We start from the raw sequence: 10,440 nt of genomic DNA, 5'->3' as shown, positions 1-10,440 counted from the left end.
CTGGAACCCCCCAGAGCCTTCTTTTCTCCAGGCTGAACAACTCCAACTCCCTCAGCCTGTCTTTGTAAAAGAGGTGCTCCAGCCCCTTGACCATCTTTGTGGCCCTCCTCTGGACTTATTCTAGTAGGTCCATATCCTTATTGTGGTGGGGGCCCCATAGCTGAATGCAGTACTCCAGGTTGGGTCTGACGAGAGCAGAGCAGAGGGGGAGCATTACAACCCTCAATATGCAGGCCACAGTTCTCTTGATGCAGCCCATGATACAATTGGCTTTCTGGGCTGCAAGAACACACTGACAGCTCATGTAGAGCTTCTCATCAACCAACACCCCCAGGTCCTTCTCTTCAAGGCTGTCCTCAGTCCGTTCTCCTTCCAGCCTGTATTTGTGTTTGGGAGTGCCCCATCCCAAATGAAGAACCTCGCTGAACTTCATGAGATTTGCACAGGCCCACCACTCAAACATGTCCAAGTCCCTCTCCAGGATGTCAAGATGGCATCCCTTCTCTCCATCGTGTCGTCCATGCCACCCAGCTTGGTGTCATTAGCAAACTTGCTGAGGGTGCTCTTAATCTCACTGTCAATGTCACTAACAAAGAGGTTAAGTACTGCGTGTCCCAATACTGACCCTTGAGGAACACCACTCGTTACTGATCTCCACCTGGACATTGAGCCGTTGACTGCAACTCTCTGATTGTGAACATCCAGCCAATTTTTTACCCACCGAGTGGTCCATCCATCAAATCTATCTCTTTCCAATTTAGAGACAAGGATATCATGGGGGACAGTGTCAAAAGGATATCATGGAGGACACTGTCTTGTTACATGAAAAAAGAGAATGTCTGGGTACCCTACAAAATCACTGTACATTTTTTATGACATTAGAAAGGAAATATATTTGAATCCCATAGTTCCAGTGTAATCATTCTGACTGTACAATGCTCTAACTTTTAACAAAAATTATTTCCATCTTTGCATGTGCAGAACAGAATAGGAGAAGTCAGAACACCTTTTCTTAAACCACTTTTATGTGTTACCACATATGGGGAAAACAAGCATTATTTTTAACTTTTATCAGAAGGGGGTAGTAGTTATAACTGTAAAGAGTTACAAAACTAATACAGAGGTAAGAATCTGAAACAAATTCTCTCTTAGAGAGAACTCTTCTCTTAGAATCACAGTTTTCATTTTATTGTCACTGGTTTATTTTATTTATTTTAAGCATCAATCCAGCATTAAAGAAACATTAAATGTAATATAATGCTATTAGATAACAGTAGTGCTCAAATAAAAACCATTTTTTTTGTTAAAAGAAATTTCATCACTTGCAGCAATTTCATTTTACTGTTAGTTGACAGAGTATGTTTCTACATATGCTAACTTTAACAATTTTTTAAATCTGTTGCTATCTGTGCCTGTTAGTAGTACTTTTATCAGTCACAAATATAATTATGGAGTTATGAACTTGCCACATCTTGATCAAATACATAAAGGTAATGATGTCCACATCAGGTTGCAAGAAATAAAAGGATGACTTTTTGAAATAAATACTACTTCCCTAATAATAAAAAGGTAGAATACTTTAGATAACTCTGCACTTTTGGATACTAATTTTAGAACCTATACTGAAAATCATTTTGTCCTTATTCTGGACTTTAATAACTTATTTCTATATCTTTGCTGCATCTAATTGAGATCATCTTCTCATTTAAAAAGATTAAAAAAGAAGCAAAAAGGTTTGCTAACTACTTACAAAAAGGTTTGTAAACTACTGTGACCAGGTTTGTACAATCTGTGACCAGCTAAGAATCCATGGTCTACATTTTTTTTTTCAGGTTGTCTGTGGTAGATCATATATTTCTTTCTTGTTCAGGAAGCAATTTTATTTTTAAATGGATTTTCCATGGATCTCTATATCTCACTAAAGTTTCTCTTCTGCAGAAGTGCTGAATACCCGGTCTGTTTGCCCTTTTTCACTGACAAGCAAGGGAGAATTTTGTGACTAGAGAAGCTGAATGCTCCATGCTGCTGGTACACACAGTAATCTCATTGATATAAAGACCCTGACAAAGGAAGAGACAATTCTTGAATGCCAAAGTGTTTTCTGAATTCCTGGACGGATGGATTGTTATCATATTAATCTTATTCTAAAGGAGTTTAGAAATAGGAGAAAGAGTCTTCCAAATATTCTCACTGGCATTCTTTATACACCAATCAACTTAATGGACTTTTAACAGATAAACAAGTGAGATCAATAATCTACTTGAAATTTTAAAATGGAACTGTCCTAAATCTTATTTCCCTTGAACTGAACTCAAAATTTACATTTAGACAAAAATGAACATACACCAAAAGTCAACCTCAATTTGTAATTTCAAAATCTCATTAGCTTCCATCTTCCTTTCTTAACTTTACAACATGATTTATCTTCCCTGTACTTTATCTCCTTTAATCACACTAACTCTTCATGAAAACATCATTAAAACCAGAAAGTTTCCAGTTGATATAGCTGCATTCATTCGAGTTAAAAGCCTTGCAAGTCAGCTTTCCAAAGTGAAGTAAATGTAAGTTTCTTTGGATTTTTTATGCACAAAACAAAAATGCTATACTGGATGAACTGGCAAGTGCATATCAGTCTTATATAAAAATAAATAAATAAATAACAAATAATAATAATAATAAAATAATAATAATAATAATTAAAAAAAAAAAAAGAGAGATCAATTTGCTTTAAGCAAATGAAAAAAAGGAAACATCGTAGTCATCTTTCCCAAGCCACAGCAAGCTGAGGTTTCAAGTTCGGGGTTTTCAAACAGAAGCATCACCTTTGCACTTTGTATGCCTGGAAGATATTTTTTCCCCATGATTTCTCCAATAATTCTTTTTATATCGAAGCAAACTTTCAGCATTCATAGCCTCTTGTAACAAGTTTGTGCATCAGAAAGAAATCTGTGATTTTACATCCAAATCTCAAGTCAATGTCACTTTTGAGCTAGAAAAAATTCAGATAAATATGGATCTGATTTCCCTTAAACCCAGGTGCTCACTTCATTACATTTCTGCTGAAATACAGCAAATCTAACAATCTCTACAAGTTTGTTATTAACCCTTAAAAAATCTTTCCAGGGTACAACGGACTGCATGCTCATATACTAGGAACTACTACAGTATATAGGATCTCCTTGGATCTAACTCAGGACCTCAACAGGAAACTGTTCATTCTCAAAGAAAGATAAACAGAAAAAAACACACAGTTCCTTGGGCACAACAGAAGACAGAAATTCTGTTGATACATCCCATTTCATAATGAGTTTATTTTACTCAAAAAAGGGGCAGAATAAAGCAATCAGAAAAGGACATTTGATACTTAAACACATGCTTTGGTCTGGAGTACAGAATAGTTTTCAGCAGACCTTGCTTGTCTTGTACCAAATGTTTCAGATGACATAAGTAGGTTAGTAAGTCATAGGCAGACATGGAACAAATCTTCCCCCATGTGATGGTTTTGTCCATATGCCTGTACATAAAGAGAAGTTTATTCCATGAAACAAGAATTTTTACATCTATTTCAATAATATAATCAATGTTAAATATTATTTTGAAATAAAAATTGTTCTCTGATCTGTGTGGTGATCTGTAGAAGTAAGTCTACCATAACTCCTTTGGAAAAATACATTGTGTTTGTGATATGTTGGTCTTCAGCACTGTAAGACTGAAGAACATTTCAGTTCTTGTAGTAAGCCAAATAAAAGAAATATTTTTGAATGTCCTTTGTCATTTTCTTTCATAGTCATAGAAGGTATCTTTAAAGTAAGCTTAAGAAAAATGGGTAGCTTAAGAAAGCATAATATTTTCAAAGCATAATATAATATAATTTTTTTCCTATTTTTTTCATCAAAAGAAGACAATGTATAAAAGTGAGGAACTAAATATGGCTTGGCTGAACAATTCAGTTTGCATTTTTTTCTAATTAAAAGTGAGTATTTACTCCTAATCTTTTTTTTTTTTTTTAATAAAGTATTATTTTGTAGTTAATTTCAATCTTTATTTATAAGGACACCTCAAAATATTAACAAAAGTCTGTCTTACACACCAAATAATATATTCAAACAGTTTAAGTTACTAAGGAAATCTTCCTTGGAAAGGAACCATATGTATAACTCATTTAAAATTCTCCCTTGATATTTATGATACAAAAAAGTCGATGTAAACCAAGATTAGTACATGCCTTTTTGTCTAATGATATGCATTTCATAAATTCTTGATCTTTACTTGTGTCATGTCCAATTTAGATCATGTAGGTTTTACAAAAGTTTTTTCTTTTCTTTTTTTCTTTTTTTGATCTATGCCTACAATATTTGACTGTGACAACAATCTTTAACCTAAAAACTACAGCATCTATGCTTAAGAAAGTACATAGTCATGACCGAAACAGGTATACAGAAACTCAGTGCATATCTTAAAAGGATAAATGCTTTCTGCTTTAGAAATCAGTTAACTGAAACACTGAGTCTTCAGCTTGATAGAGAAGAAGCAGACATTGAAGAAGACAACCAAATTCCAGTTTCAGCATCACTAAGATATATTAACAATTAGCAAGCTTTCTTCCTGCACATGAAAGAGCCAATCAGTTCAGAAGGAATAAAACGAAAAATCTAGGCCAAAGTTAATTTTCTTAAGAGTTTTCAGATTTTCAAAGTCAACCTGATTTCTCATTGAAAAGTCCTATTCAATAATAGGTGAGATTATTGTTACTGAGGTCAGATAGTCCCATATTAAAAAAAAAAAAAAAAAGAGGGGACAATACATGTGTTCAAATAACTATCATTCCCAACTTTCCCAGTATTCACTTGGAGTTTATATGAAGAATATAGAAAAAAAGATTATATCATACATATACATGTATACACACACTGAATTCAAAGAAACGCTAATTCCATATTAATTTTAGTATTTTAGTATAATAAAAAAATTCATCTTTTAGAATGCACATACGTTGCAAATGTATTGCCTGCTCTCAAAACGCATTCTCAAATTGAATGACTTTATTCATGTAAACAGTGCAGAATTAATAAAAAGTAATAATAATATATTTTTTTTTTTTTTAAAGTGGTTATTTAAAATCTCTATCCAGTGTAAAAAATCATTTCAAAAGGAAAGGAGATTCATGGAAACTTTCTACCAAAATGTATAATGAAGGAAAAACGCAGACAGGAAGAAATATATGACCATAGGTATCAAAAACATTTAGCTATCTGAACATTTACATTTACTATAACCTCTAGTTAGCATCCAACTCCTGAACTAACAAAATAAAAGAACCGAACACATTCTAAATGATGTTTTGTGTAATAATTATATTTATTACAAAGAAATACATTGAGAGAAGTTGTGGTTTTACTCAGGTGGGCAGCTGAGCTACACCACAACCTCTCTCTCACTCCCCCTCCTCAAAGTAAAAGGGGGAGAAAATACAGTGGAAAGGGCTCAAGGGTGGAGATAAGGACAGGGAGATCACTCACCAATTGTTGAACTCGGCATAGGAAGATTAATGTAATTTATTACCCATTACTAACAAGCTAGAGAAGTGAAAAACAAAGAAACAAACTATAAACACCTTCCCCCATCTACCATCTTCTACTTCCACCCCCCAAGTAGAGCAGGTGAATGGGGAATGGGTCCGAGTTCAGTCCCTAACGTTTCGTCTCCGACGCTCCTTCACGGTCCCTCTCTGGCCCTGCTCCCCGTGGGGTCGCTCCCACGGGATGCCGTCCTTCCCGAACTGAGCCTGCGGGGGCTGCCCACAGGCAGCAGCTCTTCAAGAACTGCTCCCACACGGCTCCGTACCACGGGGTCCATCCCCCAGGAGCAAACTGCTCCAGCACGGGTCCCCCACGGGCGGCAGCTCCCCCCAGACCCCCTGCTCCTGCGTGGGCTCCTCTCCACGGGCTGCAGCTCCGGCCCGGGGCCTGCTCCTGCGGGGGCTCTCCATGGGCCGCAGCCTCCTCCAGGCCACATCCACCTGCTCCACCGGGGGCTCCTCCACGGGCTGCAGCGTGGAGATCTGCTCCGTGTGGGACCCATGGGCTGCAGGGGGACAGCCTGCTCCACCAGGGGCCTCTCCACAGGCCGCAGGGGAACTGCTGCTGTGTGCCTGGAGCACCTCCTGCCCTCCTGCTGCACTGACCTGGGGGTCTGCAGGGCTGCTTCTCACTCCTCACTCTCCCAGCTGCTGTTGTGCAGCATTTTTTGTTGTTGTTGTTTTGTTTTTGTTTTTGTTTGTTTTGTTTTGTTTCTCCCTTTCTTAAATCTGCTCTTCCAGAAGTACAAATAACATCGCTTATAGGCTCACCTCTGGGCAGAGGTGGGTCCCTTTGTAGCCGGCTGAAACTGGCCCTTATCTTACATGGGGCAGCTTCTGGACTCTTCTCAGGGAGGCCACCCCTGCAGCCCCCCACTACCAAAACCTTGCTGGGTTAACCCACTACACTGGGATATTTATAAAATTTTATCATTCAGTTTCAGACTCATGATTCGTCTTTCACTTAACTGTGACTTAATGAAACCCCACGATCCAGGAATATTCAGTGACTCAGCACGCTAATGTAGGACTTTTTTTTTTTTTTTTTTTTTTTAACTGGTATCTGTCAGCATGACAGGGCTAAATGCTGATGTCAGCCGTCAGATCACCAATTTATTCCTGGCACCTGTATAACAACTACATAGGTTTTTTTGCTTTCATCTGTTCAACTCTTCAAACCAGGCGACCTGAAAATCTGAACTTGAATTACACAGATTCAGAAGTATTACAGAGGTTACGTAGTTTTCTCAAATTATCACAGGGTGTTGGTGAAGCACTAATAAAGCTTCTATAAAAATTAAGGTGAGGAAAAAAGATATCAGTTTAGATGCAACCCAGTTTAGAAAAAGGCCTCTGGATAAAGCAGTATTTTATTTTATTTTATTTTATTTTATTTTATTTTATTTTATTTTATTTTATTTTATTTTATTTTATTTTATTTTATTTTATTTTTTGGTATTGTTTTGAAACAATTAACACATTGAGTAGTAAAGTAATCCTTTTGCAGCCCACTGCACTTGAGAAAGAGTAATATAAAAAAATCAGGAGTGTAAATGAGTTCTGCAGCTTTGCAAATCAAAGTAGACAGGATTCAGTACCACTAACTTTTCCATTAATGTCCAAGTTATTACGTGATCCAGTAAGAAACAAGCTGTATACAGACCAACACTGAAGTGGTCTGTAAATGGTCATATGTGTATAAGTGTGTGCACTGCCAAAACCAAGGGTGTTCTTCAGAGTACTGACTGCAGTAGAGTTAATGCCTTGGCCACAACCTTGCTGCTGAGCAAACTCTGCCAAACTTGCTGTGAACCATTCAGGAAGATGTGGGACATGCAGAATGTTTCAGCCACTCATCCCGGTCTGCATACACTTTTGTTTTGCCTGGCTGTGCAACCAGGAAACAGGAGGAATCACAAGATTTGTCTTTGTGTTTCAGGAGACGCTCAGCACCTTTGGTCTCCACTGACACTGCTCTTGAGGTCAATTGATCCAGAAACAGCGGAAGCTGAGAACAGACATCATCCTGCCCATGGCTCCTCTGGTACTAGCCTGAATAGCTGATATTTCTTACAGAGGGAACTGTGCTTCCCAGAAGTGCTAAATATACATTGTTCTCCCAGGTTGCAGTTTTTGTCATGGCTTTTGCTTCTGGTTTGTGAATGAAATCTTCCCTGCTCTTCCCATCTTGCATACGGGCTGAGAAATAAACCCAATTCCTCTGAAATCCTGAGGAGTTACTTTGTGAAGTTCCAACAGTTTTTTACTTCAGGGTCAATGTGGATGACTCTTCAGCTAAAAGACGCTTCTTTTATGATGTCTTTCCTCAAGTTCTTTGAGAGCTGAATTGCCACTTACCCCTACAAAGCTGAAAAAACATTTTACCATCTAGCTCAAACAGGATTCTAGAAAAGAGAACCTCAAAAGAAAGCACACCATAAGGAGCCATTTCTCCTTATTTTGCCTAGCGCTTTTCTAACATTACAGATGTCTACTTATAATGAATTCAGTAAACTGTTTTTCTGCTGCTTTAATAGTCTCTGAAAATGCAGTTATGGCCTCTGCCCTCCAGAATAACATGAAAAAGACACTGAACTCAAGAATCAGAATATAAATTTGTTACAGTCATGATCCTTTCTATCTGAATGCCTCTAAATCCAAGACATTAGACATGGATTTGTTATTTACACAACATTTTACAGTGCTCTAGGCTTTTAATGTATGTAACAAACTGTCAAACATATAGCTAGACTATTACATGTTAGAAGCTTTAATTATGGAGTGCTTCAAACACTTTCTATGTTATGCCATCTGGTTCACAGGGACTTTAATGAATTCATAAATTTAATGGAATATTTCCTGCATTCAGAATGCTGAAAATTGGTTACTATCCACAAATAAATGACAGAGGTATCAACATATCAAAAAAAAAAAAAAAGCAGTCCTTTTCAATTGGAATATTAAATAGCCAGACAATTTCTAAATGCTAATAACTATTGCTTAAATAATTCTGTAGCATTATTTTTATTCATTTTAAATCTTCAAACATTTCTCAGTCCAGGGATTTTCTACATTTTCAGATGTAGAGATTATTTCTCATATGGTTTGTAGGTGCTACTAATGTTTGTTTGTTTGTTTGTTTTTTGAACAACAAAAAAAATCAGAGTTGAATGTGTTCTCTGATATATTTCTTGTTTATCTATAGAAGTTAACATAATTAGCTTCAGCACTAGAGTACTCACAGGGTTGAAGCAATTTTTAATGCAAACATTATTTTCCATTGTATGAAACAATTCATTAAACAGTACAATTCTCTATTTTTGACAAAGACCATAATAATAACAAAACAGTAAAAACACTCATGATGATTTACTTAGATGTAGTATGAACCATAAAGCACCAGAGGAATAATAATATCATACTGCCATGAATTGTTGAAAAAGGATTCTTCTCCTGAATGAACAGAAGCCTAATCAGGTAAACATAAGCAATAACATCTCATGTTATGGGTCTCATGTTATGGGTCTCATATAAGTCATGTATAACATTACCTCTTTTGTTAGCCAATTTTCTTTAAATCTTCCATAAATTTCTGATTTCAACATTTTAAACATTTTAGGACTTTTGACAAACCTTCATCTCTAGATGATGTATCAGATTTGAACTAGACAGCAGTCAGAAGCTATTTTTGTCTAATGTATTACATGAACAATATATTACTATTCTTTGGACGTGTTTACTCTCAATTTAGTACAAGTTTTAGTTCCACTAATTATGTCTGCAATACTAAGATTATTTTCCTGAAAAAAAAAAAAAAAAAAAAAAACACTACAAAGACGGCTAATTATAGAGTTTACTTAACAGGAATGTTGTTGTAATGTTATACAAGCCACTGCATCTCCACATGTACTCAGCACATTACATGTACTCATTTATGTTCTTCTGGAACGTCATAGGTTTCTCACGTGGCACGAATAACCTCTGTATTCAAGAAGAGGTGGGTAAATATTCCACAGCTCTTCTATATGAAGAGAAATCAAACTTGGTTGAAAGTTAGATGAAAAAATACAGGGCAAGGAAATGAGCTTGTGTTTACTCAAGCCAACACTGAAGATTTTTGCTCTTCATATTGTATAGAGCATACAACTATCTGAGAAAAGAAATGCATTAAAATTTATTTAAAGGAGAATAAAGAATTTTGTTGGATAAAGTATGTGAAAACAATAGTAATTTCTACACAATGTATAAGGTATTAAGAAAATTATCTTTTAAGTCAGTCAAGTATTCAGCCACAGTAAAGATGAAGATTACAGTTGGGTTTTGGATTCACTTCTTGAGAAGATTTTGTTACACTATTTGGCCATACAGAAACATATAAAATCATTATGCCTTAGACCAATCACGGGAATATAATCATATCTTAAAAAATAGAAATTTAGTAGAATAAGAAGCTGAAGGAGGGGAAGAAAAGATTCTCAGTTGATTTTGTGTTCAAATATATTTGGACATCTTCCCCTAAGGACAAGAGAGATACATACATCTGAAGGTAGATTTTGGATTGGTACCATGTCATCTCAGAATTAGAATCTGGATTAGAGGAAGAGATAAAAATACATTATAGTAGTGAGAAAGATGTACAAATAGAAAGTGAAAAAGAACATCAAACATGCAGAAGAAACAAATCCAGATTGTTGCTGAATTTAAAAAAGATAATAATAATAATAATAATAAAGTTAACTTGAACAGAACTCAGGTCAGAAAAAAAGAAAAGGCTGGCCAAGACAAAATGCAAATCTCATTACTCTGTAAAAGACAGAAGGAAGTACAAGATGCCATATATTTCAACAAGAGCTATCTATAAA

The sequence above is a fragment of the Anser brachyrhynchus genome (assembly GCF_964034855.1).
Source record: "Anser brachyrhynchus genome assembly, chromosome: 2".
NCBI classification, from domain to species: domain Eukaryota; kingdom Metazoa; phylum Chordata; class Aves; order Anseriformes; family Anatidae; genus Anser; species Anser brachyrhynchus.
This window is presented reverse-complemented; position numbering follows the sequence as displayed.